This window comes from Zonotrichia leucophrys, chromosome 11 (assembly GCF_028769735.1).
Source record: "Zonotrichia leucophrys gambelii isolate GWCS_2022_RI chromosome 11, RI_Zleu_2.0, whole genome shotgun sequence".
In the NCBI taxonomy this organism is placed as follows: domain Eukaryota; kingdom Metazoa; phylum Chordata; class Aves; order Passeriformes; family Passerellidae; genus Zonotrichia; species Zonotrichia leucophrys.
The window spans coordinates 3,567,319-3,575,015 of NC_088181.1; positions in this window are offsets into that span (position 1 = coordinate 3,567,319).

Consider the following 7,697-nt stretch of genomic DNA (forward strand, 5'->3'; position numbering starts at 1 on the left):
GGAATAAAAACCGGATAACTTTTTGTTAGTCTCTTTCTGAAGAGAATTGAGCACTGGCAGCACAGGGATGGATCCATTTGTGGGCATGGGATGTTCTCAATTTTCCCTTGTGGCAGCAGAGAGGGGATGGGCAGCAAGGGGAGAACTTGGACAAATCCCTGTCAGGAATGGGATAAAAGGGGTTAATCCTGCTTTGGGAGCAGGTGTGTGTGGCCTCTGGGAATTATTCCCATCCCTGATTTTTACTGGGAATTATTCCCATCCCTGTTTTTTACTGTAAAAATGCTCTGGGGCTGCTCAGAGGGTTTGTTCAGCTATTCCCCTGCTCCTCAAGCAACTCATCAATGCAAAGCCAAGTTTTGAATACCTCCTCCTTCAGTTCCATAAAAATCTTGGTGATAAACTCTCAGCTACCCAGAGGCCTGTGGGACAAGAGTTTGGTTCAGAGTCTGAACCGAAATGCTTTGCAATTTGATTTTTTCTCCTACTTACTCCAACCCACAAATAATTTCCAGTCCCTCTGCTGTTTATAAACCCCCACAGTCACGCTGTGCTCCATCCTCATGAAAACAACCACAGCACATGCACGTGGCTCCCAGCACATGCATCTTTTTGCCAGTGTGTGGCTTATGATGTGGCTATTAGCCAGGCTGCTGGCATTTCGAAATTCTTCCCATTCCCCTTGTTCTGTCCCTCTGAGGTGCTCACATCAGGCTGAAATTAAATTCTAGGTATTCCAGTTCTGCTCCATTATGTCTTTTATTTTAGAAGGACATCTAAAGAAGAAGGGGGAAAAAGAAACTCTTATCTTATTTTTAAATTTGGATCACAGCACCAGAACAAACAATGTACTCCTGATCTATCTGCTTTTTAATTTTGTTTCTCTATTTTACAATAGAGAATAGACACAACAAAATCCATTGGGAGCTTTAGAACAGTGAGCAAATTCATCACTGAGCAAACTCACGGTGAGAGGGGTGAATGCTTTGGGTGGCCACAAGGTGCTGAAATCAGGTTTGTAACCCACTTACACAGGTCAGATCCACAGGTGCTGTGGATCCCTTGGCTGATAAAAGGTTCTGACATTCATTTATATTTATATTTATATTTATATTTATATTTATATTTATATTTATATTTATATTTATATTTATATTTATATTTATATTTATATTTATAGGCATATTTATAGGCATATTTATATTCTCAATTTAAATTTACATTTTTATTTATAATTAACTGATATCTAAATTAATATTTAACTTATATCTATATTTATATTTAACTTATATCTATAGTTTTATTTAACTTTATATTTATATTATATTTATATTTAATTTACATTTATACTATATATCTATATCTATATCTATATCTATATCTATATCATCTATATCATCCATATCATACATTTCTATTTCTATTTCTATCTATTTCTATTTCTATTTCTATCTCTATCTATATCTATATCTATATTTATATTTATATTTATATTTATATTTATATTTATATTTATATTTATATTTATATTTATATTTATATTTATATTTATATTTATATTTATATTTATATTTATATTTATATTTATTCAGGACTAGAGAAGGCAATAGAACAAGCTGGAGTTTCTCAGCTGGTCTTTCAGAATGGAGAGTTTTTAAGGACAGAGCAGCATGGATGAATAAAATACTCCCAAACCTGGGATTCACCCCTATATCCTGTACTCCAAACTCCAGTTTGCTGTGAGAACAGCACGTGTTGGAGCAGAAATTGCTGCCCAGTGCTCTCTGAGAAGCCTGATGAGAGGCAAGAGAGAGGCATAACCAGGTATCAGAGGTAATTTCACTTCTTAGAGCAACGACTCCATTCCAAACCCACAGCAAGCGTTGCCTGGGGGCAAACTGCCCTGCAAGGGGCGCCTGGATCCCCCTTGGCACAGGGACAAATGCTCTGGTGTCGAAGTGAGGGAGCGACCACCTTTGTTGATTTTTCGCATCTCACTCCGGTTTATTCATCAATCCGTCACTTTTTATAACCGTGTTAATTAAGTTCATGCATATTGCAAAATCTGAGCTCCTGACAGGCTGTAGAGAAAACTTCAGCTCCTCCTTTTGTTTACAATACCTGAAGTTAGTTTACTGAAACCAAGATCAGTGTTCCCACTATGATATGAAAGGCTCCCAAAACCTTCATATCTATTCCCAGACTGGCCGTCTGTTCCCAGTAGCAGCCAAGGACAGAACGGTCTGAGAATCTTGTTGTTTATATAAAAGGTGGCTGAGAACCTAATTATTTACAGGATCAAGCCTGGGAAAGGCTGCTTTACAGCAGGCTCCTATCTTTCTTTAAGGCATGCTTGAAGCAGGCTCTCCACACTCTGGCACTGAGCGGTGGCAGGAGTGTTGTAGTGTGTTGTTAAGTTTCTTGTGTTATTCCCCCAATTTATGTATTGTTCTCCCCTATTATGTGTAAAATGGTTTCGTTCCCCCAGTTTTTCCCGCCACTGCTAGCCTGTCAGCTAAGTTGCTATGGTAACCGCTATTCATAGTTGCCCATATGTAATTGCTCCTCCCCTGGTTTCCCTTATAAGTGAAAGTTGTTTCCTCCCTGTCCAGTCAATCACCCCTTTCTCCTCCCAGGTTTCGAGAACCTTCTCCTCTCTGGAGATGGTGGTTGGCTGGGGTCCCAGGACACCTCCTTTACCTTTTGATTATTGGTCTCCATGGAGTGTCAGTTCTGTGAACTTCATCCCTCACCTTTCCCGATTGGTCTCCGCCTGTACCCACCCCCCCCTCCTTTATAATCCTGTTTTCACCCCCTATGAAAAAACTTTTTCCCGGTTGGTTTCCCTGCGTTTAGATCCTGCAACACCTTCAAAAACCGATGTTTAACCCCCGGAAATGGTCAGCTCCGTTCCTCCCCTATACCAGCGGTGTGAGCCAGTCCGCAGCCAGCACAGCCCGAGGCCCTCAGACGCCGAAGGGCGCTGGCCAGGAATTGCAGAGGGGCGTCGGCCTTTCCCCCTCAGCTAGTCGGACTCTAAACTTCGGGCCACATATGCCTTTCTCTGCACAGGAGCTCTCAGCTGGGCTGTCGGACACGGCACAGGCCAGGATCAGCGTGCTGAGCTCCAGGGTCAGGTGTGCAGGGAGCCCCGCTGGATTCCAGCCCCACAAACTGGGGTCAGGGGAACCTGAGAGCCCTCCCTGCCCTGCCAGCCCCTCCAGTGACAGCTCTAGTCCTTAACAGTGCAGCTCTTGTTCCCTGGGTTAGGAAAATTAATCCACAAACACCACAGGTTTGTGTCCAAAAAGGAGACAGAGGAGTCCTTTGACTTTATTCCAATAAAGGGAGAGGCCATGGGGCATCCCCTGGGCTCTCTCCAATTTTGGGAAGATTCAGCCTCCTTTTTATCCCAATTTCCCACATTTCCCTCTCTCTTTCCCCATTTCTGAGGTACTTGAGAGGTTCAGACTTCCCAAACCAGCTGATACCAAAGATTTCCCTCTAATGTACAACCCTCCCCTTTAATTTTTAATTCTTATGGAATTTAGGGTTTTTTCCCCATTTCTGAGGTACTTGGGAGGTTCAGACTTCCCAGAATGTCTGATACCAAAGATTTTCCCTCTAAAGCATAACCCTCCCTTTTAATTCTTATGGAATTTAGATATTTTCCCCATTTCTGAGGTACTTGAGAGGTACAGACTTCCCAAAACACCTGATACCAGGGGTTTCCCTCTAATGTATAACCCTCCCTTTTAAATTTTAATTCCTATGGAATTTAGGGGTTTTTCTTCCCCATTGCTTCTTTCACCTTTCAATGTCTAATTTCATTTCTCAGCAAACCTAAAGTCTGTTTGTAAAAGCAAATATATTTTTTCATTTATCAGTCAGTGGAACCCTTCCCATTTTTTCTTTCATTTCTCAGTGCTGGTTTTTTCTGCCAGCAAACCCACAGCTGGTTTGTAAAGACAAATCCACTATTCCTCTCACCTGCTCCCATTGCTGAAGCAATCTGCTTTTCCCTGGTCCTTTACAGATGTTTTATAAGTGCACAGGAATGGTTTAATATATAAGCTCTCCCCTTGGTTTCCAACAAAATCTAGCAGGAAGAAAAAAAATATGTTTTAAAGGCATTGCACAGGCTGGGTGTAATAGCTACCACATAAATGTATTGCAATACTCCTCATTTCAGCCCAGAAATTGGGTTTTATTCTGGCACTTTGTGTAAAAGGGAGATGACAGTGGTGCCAGCTTGCTGAACTTGTCAAAGAGATTATTTTGATTAATTTACTTCTGCCTTGCTCACTCTTCTCCCAAGGACTGGAGGAAACGGCTTCAGGCTGAGCCAGAGGAGGTTTAGATTTGAAAATATTTGAAATATTTGAAAAAATTCTATCTAGAAAGGGTTATCAAGCATTGGAATAGTGGAGTCACCATTCCTGAAAATGTTCAAACCTGAGGACAGGGCTCAGTGGTGGTGGGGTCACAGCTGGACTTGGAGCTCTATCCCAACCTCACCAATTCTATAATTCTGCAATTCTGCTGCTCCTGGGACTGCCAGCAGCATTAGAAATCTTGATTTCTGCAAGGATTTATTCTGGAAATCACAATAAGTGCATCAGGAAAGTTTTTTTTTCTTCTCCAGACCCTTGGAAAACTCCACTTCAGAGGGCGACAGCCTGACTAATATCAGCCTGGGGAAGTGGCTGCTGCTCCCAGCTGTGCTGGGAGTAGGTGCTTTTCCATAATATTTTAAAATATTTGCAGCAAAATCACAAATTCAGGGTGAGGCTGAGCCCTGGCCAAGGAAATCCATCCAGGCAGCATCACAAAGTCACCTCCCATATCTTAGTGGGTCTGAAGTCAGTGAGTTTCCAATTGGTTTTACTTTAAAAAAATACAAATTCACCTTCACAAAGGTGACACAAACTTTGTCATTTTGTCTTAAAAACTCCTGCCACTTGCACAAACACCACCCCACAGTAAAATCTCAAAAATGTGAATATTTTGCTCAGCAAATCTGTGTCTGCTGGGCCAGGCTGCAGGCAGGCTGAGAGATGGACAGAAGTACATGTTCCTTTTTCTCTCTTTTTAGGTGCAAATATAATCCTGAAGACGATAAAATATTCATGGTACTAAATATTTAAATTCTTCTACCCTGCTGGTCTGGGTACTTCTACATTCACCAAAAAAAGGAAAAAAAAAAGGAAAAAAAAAGGAAAAAAAGAGAGAATTCTAACAAACTGAAACAGTGAAACAGAAAAAAAGTGTGTTCAGCAAACACAGGTGAGTGTTTAGGAAATTGCAGCTTTAGTCAAAGCATTGCCACTGAAACAGTGATGAATTTATTGCAAAAGAATTACAAGAAAAAAAAGTAATTCACAGGGTCTCAGGTGAGGGAACACTTGCTTAAGAAGGGAACTGCACCTCTCTCAAAAGAAATGTTCTCAAATCATTTTGGGCTGGCTTTTTAACAGGAAACACTTCATGGAATGTGTTTTAAGAACCTCTAGATTGAGTTGACAATCCCCTCTATAGATATTTATTTACTGAGACATCCAGATCTCCTCTCACACTTGATTTTTACCAGTTGGCATTTATGTTTTCCAGACAGAGCCAGAATTATCCACAAATCCGTGAAAAATCCATGAGAAAATGTTGATGTTGATATACTGAATATAGAAAACACATGAGCAAACATCTTCCAGATCTGCTGTTAAACTAAAGAGATAAAGTTTATCCAACTCTGCAAACGTAAGGCAGGAAAAAACCCAACAAATGACACGCTTATAGAGCCTTGGCCATTTTACTTTTAAATGCAAACCCAAAGCATTCAGAACAAATGGGGCATTTCTTTCATTTGCAGCCACATGAGTGATGCTGAATTAATATATGGGGCACATTTGAGGGACTTTGCTCCAGTATTAGGCCTTTAAATAAAAGGTTTTGTTCCTTATTTCTTTCTCCCATTTGCTTTTTTTGTGAGGGGTTTTAACTCTTTATCTCTTCAAGGTTTTATTCCCCTTGATACAGCTGCAACCACAGCAGCAGGTTATTTCACCCCAAAACTGGTGTGGTTATTCATTGTGCTGTGATCAGCAACAAGAATTCAGAGCTCAGAGAAAAGAATCAATCAAGAGCAAATCATTTTCCAGAATGGCTGAAAAAAACACAATTCATGGGAGATGAACCCAGCAGGAGCAAGTTACCCCAAGCTGTGAAATTCCTGAAATAATTTCCTTTTTCAGGATTTTCTAGGAAGGTGATCTGTGTAAGGACAGAGGGGAGAGAAGCTGTTACACAACTCTCCTTGCTCACGTTTCAGAATTGCTTCATCTGAGCCCAATCTGGCAGCGTCACCCACACCCAGAGCTCTGCATCTGCCTGCCCATCTGAGAGCTTCATCTGCCTCTTTCATAAGATAATTACTGCAGGAGCCGCTAATATTGCCCGTAATCGCTGGGCTTTTGTTAACACCTCTAAATCAGCCCAGCTCACACATCGGTTTGCACGGAACTTTGTGTTAAAGGAAGGACAAAAATTAGGGCTGAGCCTGGGATTTGCTGCTTGTGAGCTCTGGCCACATCCAGAGCAACCCTTTGGGTTCGCTGCTGTGAATAATCCACCAGAAATTGCTGATTTCTCTCGTTAATAAAAGGGCATGAATTCTCTCAAAATAACTGTCTTGAAACAGAAAATAACGTGGAGCATGGGACATCCCTTTAAAGGCAATTTTAACACTGAAAAGTGATGCGGAAATTGATTCTGCAGTTTGCAAATCAATGTTAAAGAGAAAACTCCTCATTCCTGCCTAGTGAGAGCCCCAAAATTTCTTAAAGGAACCAGAGAAATTATTTTTCCCCCTCAAATTTCTCCAAATCATTCCTCATTCACCATTGGTGACATATCTATATCCTAGAGTAGGTATGCACAAGTGTATTTATTTAGACACACCAAGATGTGCAATACAAACAATAAGAATTAAGAAAATGAAGTTATATAGTGCTAAATAGTAGAGGCAAAGAAAACTTCTTATCAAACATGCATGGAAGTGATCTATACACAAATGGCAGCAAGGAAATGCTCTTTATACATCAACCTCTGCATGAAAATAAAAAGCTTTTGAAATGGCATAAATATGAGTATTTATCAAATTCCTTACTCGGTATAAAAATTATCATTGCCAGTGAAGGAAAAACACTTTGATTCCTAACAACATGTTTATTTGGGTGTGGTTTTGGGCTCTGTTTTTTGTGCTGCTCTCCTGCAGGTCCAGGGGTGTCACATTCACATTCTCTGAAAAATCCCTTCGCCTTCCAGAATTTTTCTCTAGGGAAGGTGAGAAGCCTCAGAGAAAAATGAAAACAATAATGATCTCATTTGCTTCTCCTGTGTTTTGCTCATGTGGGGTGTGTCTGGAGATTTTTTACCCACAGGTGATTGTTTGATTGGATTCTGGTGTGAGTTGTTTTCACTCTTTGGCCAATCAGGGCCAAGCTGCGTCAGGACTCTGGAGAGAGTCAGGAGTTTTCATTATTATCTTTGAAGCATTCTGTCTGCATCCTTTCTGTATTCTTTAGTATAGCATGATATGATATGATACGATACGATACGATATGATATGATATGATATGATATAATATAATATAATATAATATAATATAATATAATATAATATAATATAATATAATATAATA